We start from the raw sequence: 12,990 nt of genomic DNA, 5'->3' as shown, positions 1-12,990 counted from the left end.
CTCACCATTGTGTATGGATTTTCTATCAAACTACCATCGCGTACCTAATAATAGGTGACATGCATCAATAGGCAAACCATCACATAAAATATTATCTTTATATCCTCCTATGGCGAACTCAATCCATGCTTGCTCATTCACCAAAATATATTGCTCCTTATTTAACCAAGTGACCTTGCAAGGAGTGCTATGAGGTATTTTAGGAATCTCAAGTTTAGCTATGGCCTCCTCTGAAATAATTTTATTAGTAGACCCTAAGGCTATGATAACTTTTCAGACCTTCCCCATAATTTTACATCTCACCCTAAAGAGTTATATTCTTTTCTTGGGCTCTCCTTTAACTAGTTCTTTAATCAGAATCCTCTTTATCATTAAATTCTCACCACTCTTTGAATCCAACTAGATATTAGGTGACTTCACACTTGAAGCATCTTCATGGATGTATGCTTTTTTATTTTTTGCTTGTGATGCTAATCCCTTTTTAGCACACCTATAGGTAGGGTGCCCTAATTGCTAACAGTGGTATTACTTCACTGCAGCAAAGTAGGATGGTCCCCTTCCTCCCAGTGATCTACCTCTTCCTCTACCTCTTATTAAACCACCTCTTTGACTAGTTTCTATACTTTTTTCAATTATCTTTGACTCACCTTGGGACCTAATATCATTGCTTCTACCTCCATAGCTTTCCCTATTTCCTTTGCTATCTCTACCTCTCCCTTTATTCTTTGTGGTATGGTCTTGCTTCCTCTTTGCTTTCTCTTCCACCTTTAAAACCATTTGGTAGCACTAATGGACTATTTTAGGGGTGACAAGACTCATGTCTTCTTGGATGGACCACTCAAGCCCATTCAAATATCTTGCCAACCTAATGCTTTTATCTTCCACCACCTTAGACCTTAAGCATTTGGAAATCTTTAGTGTAAGAGTGCACATCCATCTCTTTTTGCCTAAGATTCTGCCTTCTCCAATATAACACTATCTCATAATTTTTAGGAATATAAGCTAACCTAATTTTAGCCACCATTCCTTTCTAAGTGATAATGGGACTTTTTCCTTCTTTTTCCCTCTTTGTTTGAAAAATTTTTAACCAGGTTAGAGAGGTACCTCTTAACCTTGAATTTTCCACCTTGACCTTTTGAGCATCAGAGACACCATCACATTTACAATGGTTCTCCATTCCTTCAATCCATTCCATGATGAGGTCTGGATCCATCTTACCATTGAATAAAGGGATGTCTTCTAAGGCTTTTCTATTTATTGCCTTTAGTACCTTCAAGAAAGGCTCTTCTAGTATAACAAGGTCTAGCATTCAAGCTTCTTCCTCCAACTCAATCTCTTTCTCTTTGGCTTCCTACTCTTCTTTTTTCTCCATCTTTTCCTTGACTTTATCTATTGTGTCTTAGACTTCGCTTAACAATTGTTCAAGTTGTACCAATATTTTCCTCAAAGACTTATTGTCTTCCTCTTGTTCTTCTACCTTCTTTTCCAATTCAACCTTGGTCACCATCTTGCTAGAACCACTAGATTCAGTAGGTGACAACATTCACCTTGCTTTGCACTTACTTTTCCCACACCTTTTAACGAGGCTCTGATACCACTTGATAGGGAGATGTGGATGAACTAATCACTAGTTCATGCTTCTAGTCTGGATCTAAGACCTAAGGTGTCTTAAAAGATCACCAAATACAACTATAGGATCCCTATTTAGCAAATATCCTCCAATATAAGCCCCACTCTCCTATCATGAACAAACTTCACTTCTTGTCATTAGCTGGGTTCCTTTACTAGGTAGAGAACACTCAGGGTTTTCAAGTTCTTCTAAGTATTTCTTGACTAATTTACTCACACTAAACTTGTAGGGTCATGGGAGTGATATAAGACATTTTAATACACTTATTTTTTATTCCAAGGTAACTCAATATGATTACCATTCTTGTTGATTTTACACTTCCCCTTCAAAATAGGGCTACAAGAAAGAGCCCCAATTAGTCCTCTCATTCCTAGAGATCAAGGAATTCTTCAAATTTTCTCCACTAAGAAATTAAAACTTTCTTCATAGCCCCATTCATTTCATGAGCACTCTTAGATTTTTAAGATTTTAAACCTCAAAATGGTCATACAGTACCTCTGTTGAAAGTGAGGGTTTTAAGGGTTTTTAGGCCTTTACAAGGCCATTCTGCTATTTGGATCCACTAGGTGCTTTAATGGATTTTCAAAACCATATCATTCTTCATAAGGGGCCTTCACTTATTCCCTTTTACCCTCCATAACTACTCTACTGATGATTTCCACAACCCTACTATATTGGAGCTTTGCAATGTTAATGCTCCCTAGCTAGGTATGCATTGGCTCACCTAGGGAAAGAGCTTAGAATTGCTTCCATGGATTTTGAGGGCCCTTCCTTATTCCAAGAGGAAGTATATAAATTACACTCACTATCCCCAAGAGGTTGTAATATTTCTCTAGTGGTATAGTGAGTTACATCTCTTTTAGTACCAACTGATTGATTCAGGAGAACAAGCTAGCTAGAATGGAAAGAGTTTACAAATAATAAAAGGAAAAAAAAACACACCTATTATAATAAAACAAGGATGTCCTAAAAAAGTCTATCTAAAATTCCAAAGTGATACAAAAACCAAAGTAACACTAAAAAAGCTTTCATTACTCTCAATTTTGCCTTTTTACATTCAAAAACCAACATTCCAATATGTAGTCCATACACTCACACACACTACTAGAAACTTTAGGGTTTTAGAAGATTAAATATGCCCTCTTAGGTATTTTCCCCTCACCTTTAGTTCTTCCATCAGCCTCTACCATGCTTGGAAGTGTTTTTGCAAGTCAATCAGCAATTTATTGCAAAAATTGTAACTTTTTTTTTGCATAGCAACTTTTATGAAAATTTCTTGTTTTCATTTTTTATCTCCTACTTGCCAGATTGGCTATTTCTTAGCTTTTCAATTCTACAGACCCTTCCCTAGGCTAGATACCTATTCTAGGACTCCAATGAGAAGGACTCCCTTAAGCTTTAATATCACTTGTTACTTTATGACAAGGAATACTTTGATTCCAAGGCTATTTAATGACTCCCTATCCCCTAGTTAATGTTGCCAAAACAAACCTAGGTCCTCAAACCTTTATTCTAAGTAGAAAGGCTCCCTTGGAGCATATCACAACAAAATTGAAGATGGTGAGGGCCCTATGTTTCAAGGTTCCCCTACAACATTTCAACACTTATCAGGTTAGGGTTGGTTCATGTTGCTTCACATTCTACATCAGTACAGTCTTCAGAGCTTGTCATGGCCATTGCAAAGAATTATGTGTTGAAAGAGAGAGTGCTAAAGAGTATCATAGGAGAGTTCATCTTAGACCTAAGACCAAAGAATATCAAGAATTTTTTCCATATCCCAAGGGTAGACCAATATGTAAGGTTAACTTATGATCAAGCAGAAAGGTGGTAGAGGGATAATGAGCAGAAAGCTATAAAAATCATTCAATCCTCATATTTGATTGATAGAACACATATGGATTGAAAATATGGAAAATTTGACATGAATAGATTGTACAAGAAAGATGATATTGGGTACTCCATTATGCATTTGAGCAAGATTATGGGTCTACCAAAAGTAGGGCACTTGAACATCTAGATGGTACATTTCATTGAGACCATCAAAATAGCCAAAATGCCAGTTGATTGGGCCATAGTTCTTATTGAGAATTTAGATGAGCAACTAGTGGTGGTCAAATCCTATCCAAGGTTTTATATGACAGCCTATTTGGTATACCTATTAGCAGCAAGGAACACATATTATCCTAGATTATTTAAGAGGGGAAGCATGCAAGATGTTAATGAATGGTCTTATTTGGTATACCTCTAGCTAGTAAAGAAGAATCTCTTGAATCATAACAAAAAATTTAGAATAGTGAATGATGCTTTCATTTTTATAGTAATCTAGTTCATTGAGGGGGATTATGCAAAATGGATGTTAATACAAGCATCAACAAGGATTGCAAAAATAGGTGCCTACTACACCAATTCAAGACCTTCACCTACCTAAAGGTAATAGGTATAACTTTAAATCCAAAGAAACTCCAGAGATATTCATCGGTTAGGCTCATTTTACTAGAGATTGTGAGACAACTCTCATCTACATATGATAGAGTGAGGAAACAACATAAGAAGACTTGCATATAGCCCATCACCATAGGTTTTTTAGGAGTCAAGAAGAAGTAGTATATCATGAATTTTGATTCAAAATGGGATCAGTATCCCTTGGAGGACTATAACTCCCCTCATCCATGTTTTGACAATATTGGCAGAGTTTAATATTTGGTAGGAAAGTAGTTTGAACATGAAGATGCCATAGAGGATCATTGCATGAATGGAGTAGATAACTAAAATATTTGGATTAGGGATTATTATAGGATGACTCTTTATTTGGTAGGTAGTGCCTTGAAAATAAAGGTCCCACTAAAGGTTGTTCAACAAGATACTTCAGATGTCTTGGATCCCATGTATAATTAGGATAAGATATGCAATCAAACGATCATGAATACAAAAATCAATAGAGAATAAAATGTCGATATCAATTATAGGGTGAGTCATATCATCCAATTGACCAAGGAATGGATTAAGAGGTCATTCAAGTTAGACCTAGTTTGTCAAACAGTAGTCTTCTAGGCCATATCCTAGCCAATAAAGGGAAAAGGGGAAAAAGTTATAGTACCAAAATTCATAGGTAAATCTCCAATTAGGCTAGAAATTATGTATCAACATGATAGGGATGTTGGATACTTTAAAGAAAAAAATGGAAACAATAAAAGAAAAAGATATTCTAATCCTTAGCAAGTTGAGCCTGAAGTTTAAGGGGATGAAGCACCTTAGAACCAAGAGCCCAAAAATGTAGAAGTCACTCAAAATTAGGATAATCCACAAGTGCTATTGTCAGATAAGGGAAAAGGAATTAAGGAAGAAGCACAAGAGGTGTTCCCACATGTTCAAGAGGAAGAAGCCTCTATATTAGCTCCTAAGAGAGCTAAGACTAAAACTCCAATCAAAAGGACTAGAAGACAAAAAGTGCAAAGAAAGGTTACTCCTATTCCTTTAGTCCCAAAAACCATTCCTAAAGAGGATGAAGAATATGAAGAGGATAACCTTCCATTGATTTAGAGGACTCATTTGGCTAGGGAGACTAAGGTAGAATAGAAAAGGAGTTCCACTATAATGCTTCCATCTATTCCCACACAACCTATTCAAGTTCCAATTTTGGAGGATGAGCACCAATAGTGGATTGATGAACAAGAAGGTCAAGGTACTGATATCTTTAACATGTTAGATTTTGACTTTATGTGTATGGGTACTAAACTCATGGGTGACAATATAAGGGATACACCAATGATTTAGCCTTTGCAAGAAGATTGGACTCAATTCCCACCTTTTCCACAAGGACCTCTAGGTTCCCCACCATCACCAAGTCAAGATTTATCTTTTTTGGATAAAGGTTCAGCCACTCCTCTTCCTCCTATTAATGAAGAGAAAGTAAAAAATGTGTAGGAAGAAGAGACACAACAAAGACCCTTTGATGAAGTATTAGAAGAGGGGTAAATATATGAAAAACCTCAACAAACTTCTCAAGATATAGAAGTGAGGACTATGGACTCAATAGACACAAGGATGCCTTATGTATATCTCTCACTAAAAGAGAAGACTCCAGAGAGGAGAGATAAGGGAAAAGGTCTAGTGGTTCTAACCCCCTCTTCAACTAAGTATATGTCTCTAATGGGAAGTACTCCAAGCTAGTTTAAGAGGGAGGTGATGTTTTGGAAAAAAAGGTAATTGTTTTATAGTGTGGATGAGGGAATGAAAGAGTTAGTTGAAGCCCTCAAGAAACTTGAGCCACCTATAGGTGATGCATGAATATTGGCCTTCATTATGAAGAACCAAAATTAGGACTTTTTGGTTCATGTTTCCATCCCTCCTCTACATGTAGATATTGAAGATCTAACCTTAAAAGATTATCAAATTAGAGAAGTCTTTCTAGGAAAGCCCACTACAGACACTACTAAAGTGTTGGTCACCACAAGTATTAAATAAGTGTTTAGACACTTAGAACAAGATGAGTCTAAATTATTGAGACTCCAAAAATATAATGATTTTTTAAGAGGCTATTTTCATGAAGTGGTTGGTCATTTGGACCTTGATCATCTTGTAGTGACTTTAGGAGCAACACTTGATAGGAAGGAGAAGGACGGTGTACAATTGGATCCATTTTTGAAGGCATGTCAGCAATGGTAGGAAAGTTTTGAGGAAAAAGGTGTGAAAATAATACAAGGAAACCTTAAACTATTCCACCATATGCAAATTAATATGGACAAGTTGGTTGTTATACTAAACTAGGATTTTGGATTGATGGATGAGGTACATACATAGGGTAAAGAACTTCAAGCATTACAATCAATAAAGGGTCAAAAGTATCATATGCTTATGGATGTATATACAAGGGAAGAATTGAATAAGATAGTTTATTGAATCGAGAAGATTTTTGCTCATAATAAAGCAATGGAGACATTACATATGAATATTGTTGAGATAATGGGTGTTGCACACATTGCATAATATTGTTATTTTATTATTTTATTTTATTATGTGATGTTGTGCCTAGATGGATGTGCAACATGTAAAGAATCCCATGGAATATTCTTGATGAGTTGTATTGTAACATTGTGATAATATTTCATGTAATTATTTAATATTGGGGAAAAGAATTAAATGCCCAATATTAAATGTGGGGTCAGTGGGTTAGGTAGCACATGGTTTTAGCACATGGTTTATGTAATACCACTTGGTGGTTTTCTGGGACTTGCTACTATATAAGCAGCCACAAGGGTAGTTGTTGTAGTGTGAGAGAGAAAAAAGAGTGAGAAAGACAAGAGTTGAGCGGGACAAGGCTTGATAGGTTAGCCAAGGGAGCATTTGTGAAGGTTGGAAGCATGGCATGGGATGTGTGGATTCATGCTTGTTCACATAGTTTTCTCGGTTGTGGCTATGGCCATGAAGGCTTCCATGGTTATATGGAAATGGTATTTTTGCTGAATAATACATGGTGATGGATGCTTTTAGAGGTTGGGTTTTTCCCTCAATGAGGGTTTCCCAGGGTATATCTTGTGTCACAATTTTGTGGGTATGTTGTCTATTCTCTTGCATGTGGATTTTAATTCCATGTTTATTTCAAACATATTATGGGTTATGTGGAAACGGTTATATTCTTTCTTACCAAGTTTCCTTACATCTTAGATCTAATAATGGTGGTGAGTATTGCAGTCATGAATTTGAAGATTATTGCTCCACTAATGGTATTCGTAGACAGAAAACTATTCCAAGGACTCCATAGGAAAATGGAGTGGCTGAATGCATGAACAAGACTATAATGGAGCACACAAGGAGCATGAGGTTGCATGTTGGGTTGCCCTTACACATGTGGGTGGAGGCTGTCAATACTACAGTATATTTGATTAATAGAGGTCCCTCTACTCCTTTGGGTTGTGGTATTCCAGAGGAAGCATGGACTGGTAAGAAGGTGAGTTATTCTTTTCTCAAGACCTTCAGTTGTGAAGCTTTTGCTCATATAGACTCTAAAAATAGAACCAAGCTAGAAGCTAAATCAAAGAAATGTGTCTTTGTTGGATATGGCTTCAGTTCTTCTTGGAAGAATTGGGGCATCCTCAGAAGGATAATTATTTTTTCATAGATAGTCAGAGTGCCATTCATCTTGCTAAGAATTCAGCTCTGCATTCTAAGACCAAACACATATAGTTGCGATACCATTTCATTCGGTCAGTTTTGGAGGATGGAGAGTTAAAGCTGGAGAAGATACATACCAATGACAATCTAGCAGATATGATGACAAAGGTTGTAACAAGGGAGAAGCTTAACTCCTCTTCAGCTTCGGTTGGTCTTTTAGACTGAACATGAATAAAAGAATAGTAGAGTCCAAGGTGGTTTGATCCAGTGGTAGCCCCATGTGGTAGTGGTATTGCTACAGGATCAGTCTCCAAGTGGGAGATTGTTGTTTAGTGTGGAGCCTGATTAGTCCCCAAGTGGGAGATTGTTAGATTGTGGTGACTGATCAAAAAAGTACTGTACATACTTCATAAATAGTGGGGTTCAGGGCATCGCCTCGAAAAAAAATTTTGGGCCATGGCCAACATGGTAGCCGACATATGTATAACCCTAAAGTGGTTTAATACTTGTATAAAAAGAGCTTAGGGTTGGGTATTTTTCATTATGTTGTGATGCAAAATTGGTTCTTGCAGCAGTATTGAGCTGTAAGGGATTACGGATTGTAATCAAGTTGTAATCACTGGATTGTAATAAGATCAAACTTGTTGTTTGGTAGATGTAGCCCAGGGATTGGGTGAACCACATTAAATCTTGGTGCCTTGTGTTCATTTCTGTGTGATCTATTATTGTTTGTTATTGGTTATATTTGCATGTAGTTTTTTTTTTTTTTTTTTTTTTTTTTTTTCTCTGTCTATGGTTTACCCTAACAAATATTCATAAGCTCAAGGATCAAACCCAAGAGCTGATTTTGGAAGCTAAGAAGTATTACAGTGATTCTTGTCTTGACATTTTTGAAAATGAGTCAAGGGATAAATACATGTCTATGAAAGAAGTTGTCAAAAAAATTTGGAAGACCTTTGGAGAAGCTTTGACTGATGAAGACATTATACAAGCATTTAAGACAAAGGAGGCATTGATAGAATTGGATGTAAATCTAGAAGACTTTTTGGAGACTCGCATAGAAGTTAGAAACTACTAAAAAATAGAAAAGAATAAGTATGATGCTTTGGATTTTCCATATTTTTCCAAACTAACAAAGATCATAGGGAAGTTCAAGACCAAACATCTAGACATACCTCTCGTATAAGAGGGAAGAAAACCCATATACTAGAATTTTAGTTTTGATACTTGGGAAAATTTTGGATTATTGGACCTGTCACTAAGGTGCACTTCTCCAAAAGTGTGCAAGGTGTGCAAGGCCAAAGGTGTACCAAATTTTTTTGAAGAAACTAGAGGTGCACTAAAAGTTAACTACCAATTCCAAATTTAGAGCTTTCTGTGTACTAGAAACACATTCAGATAGTAGTTTAACTCCTACAAACATCTAGAGAAGGTTGGGATTCTATTTTTGGCATATCTAGAGACTCTTACATCATCTGAAAAATTCCTTCTTATTTTCTCATGTTTTCATTGTTCTTAAGCCATGTAAAGGCTCATGCACCCATTAATTAATATAAACAAGTGTGGAGTCCTACTTAGCACCATTTAGAGAGTCAATTTGTACATAATTAGATTTGTTTGATTAGTTTTAAGCATATATTTTCATGAAGGAATCTATCACTCTCAACATAAATTGAGGAGATGATTGCCTATAAATTGAGGAATTAAATATGCATGCTAGACCATTATTTTGATGTAATAATATATTCTATTGGTGCTCTCATTTTGAGTGTAGGGATTCTTGTCAGAGTGCATTATATTTTGTGGATGTATGTTCATGGAGTGTAATGGAGCCAATGGTTTTTTATGTTATTTTGATTGAGTGATCTTTTAATTCTTGTGTTTGTTGCATGATTACAAATTCCACTAATGTACTTAGTTGGAGAAGAGATCACCTATTATTCATACATAGCTTTTTGCCATGCATGAGTGTACTTTATGTGGCCCTACAATTTGATGAGAAGTGAAACATCTTACAATTACTAAATTCCCATTGATGATTGCATCAGTGGAATTAAGAAAGCATTGTTCCTATTTTCATTGGTTACCTACTGATCTTTTCAAAGGCTTAACTAGTAGAAATTTTCTTTCTAGGGCTTATGTCTATTAGGGATTTATTTTTCAAGTCATTTTCTTTCAAAATCTCGTTACCTTATTTTTGTTATTTTATTTTACAAAAACTTGGTTAATTTATGAATTCATATAGTTGCATTGTTAAACTGCATTCATCATAAACCAAAAAATACTAAAAAAGATTTTTTTTTTGTGATTACCTTTTTTGAGATAGTAAGCAGTTTCAACATCTTATTCAAAGTTTTTTAGAACTAAAAAAGGTCTCCTTTTGAACACTCACATTTATCTTCTACTAAGTGGATTCTAGTAGGTTGCAAGATCACCTGGAACCTTGGAGTTGGTTCTAGATGAGATTTTCAAGTGAAGAGTTTGAAAGGATTCCTTTTGTTAAGCATCGTGCAAAATGACAGCTTAACAACACCCAACATGGGTCAAAATAACCATGTTTTGCCTTCTTTTTTGTATTTTTTTACTTTTTATTATGTATTTGTTTTTCAATCAAAACTATCACGTGGCACTTTTCTAGTATCATACAACAATTTCTATAACTGTTGTGTGATACTTTTCTAGTCATAAGTATCACACATGTATTGGTATTCTATCACACTATTGTTCTAGATTCTATCATTTGGCTTAATACAGAGTATCACATGGGCATAAAGTATCACCTGACTATACATTCAAGTATCATACAAGACCTCTATAGAAGAAAGTATCCCCTAGTCTAGAAATAGGTTGTAATTTAGGTTTTTAATCAAAATTTTGAGTTCTTCTAGCATTCTATTTTTGGGTTTTTGGATTATTTGTTGTCTAGCCAGTGCTTTTATAGGTTTATTATAGTTTTGGCTAACCATTTTGGTGTACTAGCTCATTAGTTTTGTAAGGTTGCCTAGGTTTCTTTCTAAATTCCTTATTAAAAAGAATGCATGTCAAAGAAAAATTGCTAAAATGGGCTACTAACACATTTTCTATGGCTTCCCAAGAAAAGTAGTAAACAAAAAAACCAAGTATGCTTGATTTTTATTTCCTTTCCGTGTACAACCTATACTAGTTGCTTCTTTCTTAGGCACATAAAGCTTTCAAGTAGTCTCATTTTTTGGTAGGAGAGTATGCTCTTCACCCTTGTGGTGAATCAAAAATCTTGGCCCTTCATTGAATCTCAAAAGTGAGTGGAATATTCCACTTTTTAGTGGTCTTAATTAACCTATTTGTCACGTTTGGGGGAAGCACTTTGGATTTGGATGTAGAACATGTCTTCATTTAGTAGAAGTACATGTGGAATTGGGACCATGAGAAAAATACTAAGAGAGAATGCTCAAGGTACTCGTGTGGTTGTGAGGTTTGTTACTTATCTCTGACAAGGTGTCCTATTTATTAGGTGTAAGAGGAGTGTTACAAATGAGACCCTTTCTAAACACCTTAGGGTTAGAAGACATCCTTATTATTTGATCAACATCTTGGTACAAGGATAATCCTAGTGGACCACCTAATCACACCAATATTTTACACTCTCCATTTGTGTCCCTTTGGTTGTGCCAATGGAACCTCAATGAAAAAGCCAACCTCTATTGTGGAAAACTACTTTGTGTAAGGTAAGAGGTCATCAAGTGTGGGCCAAGTTTTTGAGTAATGATCTATGACCCTTAGGTAATTCTTCTTGATGTGTATTTTAATGTGATAGACATGTGAAATTTTTTTGGACAAACACATGACGCTAGTATTCATAGGGTTTTATTTTTTATATCACAAGCACTTGTGTTGACAAGGTTGCTTTGTCCATTGTTCAAATTTTTGAAGACATGTTTATATCCCCATTTTTGTCAAACCTTTGTATCTACTATTGCAAACTAGATTTTATTCTGTCATGACTATATTCTAGCTTGAACACTTTAAAAAAATGAATGAAAACATAGATGTTTTTAGGCAGCAAATCGCGTACTACAAATTTTACTAGCCCTTTATCTCATGCCAATTCTGAGAAATATTGTATGATACTTTTGATTTTCAAGAAGTATTGCACTGCTTGACAAACTTTATTGCCCTATTATGTTATATACTATTATAGAATGTGCTAGGAAGTATCGCCTATCAAAGAAATATCACTTAACTATTGTATGAACTATGAAATGATATAATCTATTGAACTTCTATCACTTGGTTTACTATTAACCATCGCATGGTTTTGTCTACTTGTGGGATTAGTTTAGATTGTATTCTAGCTAAATTTAGGGCTTTTTTGCCTTGTCTTACCACAATTTGGTCTAAAATCTCCATGTCTAGTATGGTCTAAAGATGAAAGATGGATTTAGTCTCTCAGATACAAAGTTGTTGTTTTTATGTTTCACTTGTCAATAACTCACTTGCCTCATTCTCTTGGCTACTTTCTATTGATCTTCTTGCTCAATTCTTGGCTAGAATCATTAGTGCTATAAATTCTTGAGCTCTTTTGATAAGCTGTTTGCTCCATTCTATCTTTTGACAAGAGATCATTTTGACTATACAAGTTTTAACCCCAAAAGGCCCTATTTTGTCTCATTGCACTAAAGACTTATCCTTAAATGCCAGTTGTGACTAGAGTTCAAGTTGATCAAGGAAGTTGTCTGTCATTTACTTTTTCATGATTTACTACTTCAACTAGACATCCTTATAGGTAAATTTGTGAGGAAGAGCCTATCCTTAAGAGGTAGGAGGAGGCCAACACTACTACTTGACATAATCCACTTTACTACTTTGAGACTTTCTTTGATACCCCCTTTGACACCCCTAGGACTACCAATAGTATTTCACTCATCATGAATCTCCAAGAGAGGAACTATCACCTAGAGGATTTTTTTTGCAAAATGAATTACAAGCTTGGTTGGATAGAGAAAGACTAGAAGAAGCTAGATACATAGCCACTAAAGAGACGTCTTATACACATGTTGAGACTAGTACCCACATACCTAATTTTGAAAACTAATGTGCTCATGATAGCTATAGAAACCCATTCTATGGAAATAATGGGAATAACATGCCACCAATATCTCCAAGGACACATGTTGTGGGATGTCCCTCACCACCTAGGCCTTTGCAATCACATCATGAGAGTGAGGAAGATAATTAGGTCACTAGTAAGGACCTCATGAGATTTCAACAAG

The sequence above is a fragment of the Cupressus sempervirens genome, chromosome 1 (genome assembly GCF_028749045.1).
Source record: "Cupressus sempervirens isolate cs-2001-9-10 chromosome 1, ASM2874904v1, whole genome shotgun sequence".
Lineage (NCBI taxonomy): Eukaryota > Viridiplantae > Streptophyta > Pinopsida > Cupressales > Cupressaceae > Cupressus > Cupressus sempervirens.
This window is presented reverse-complemented; position numbering follows the sequence as displayed.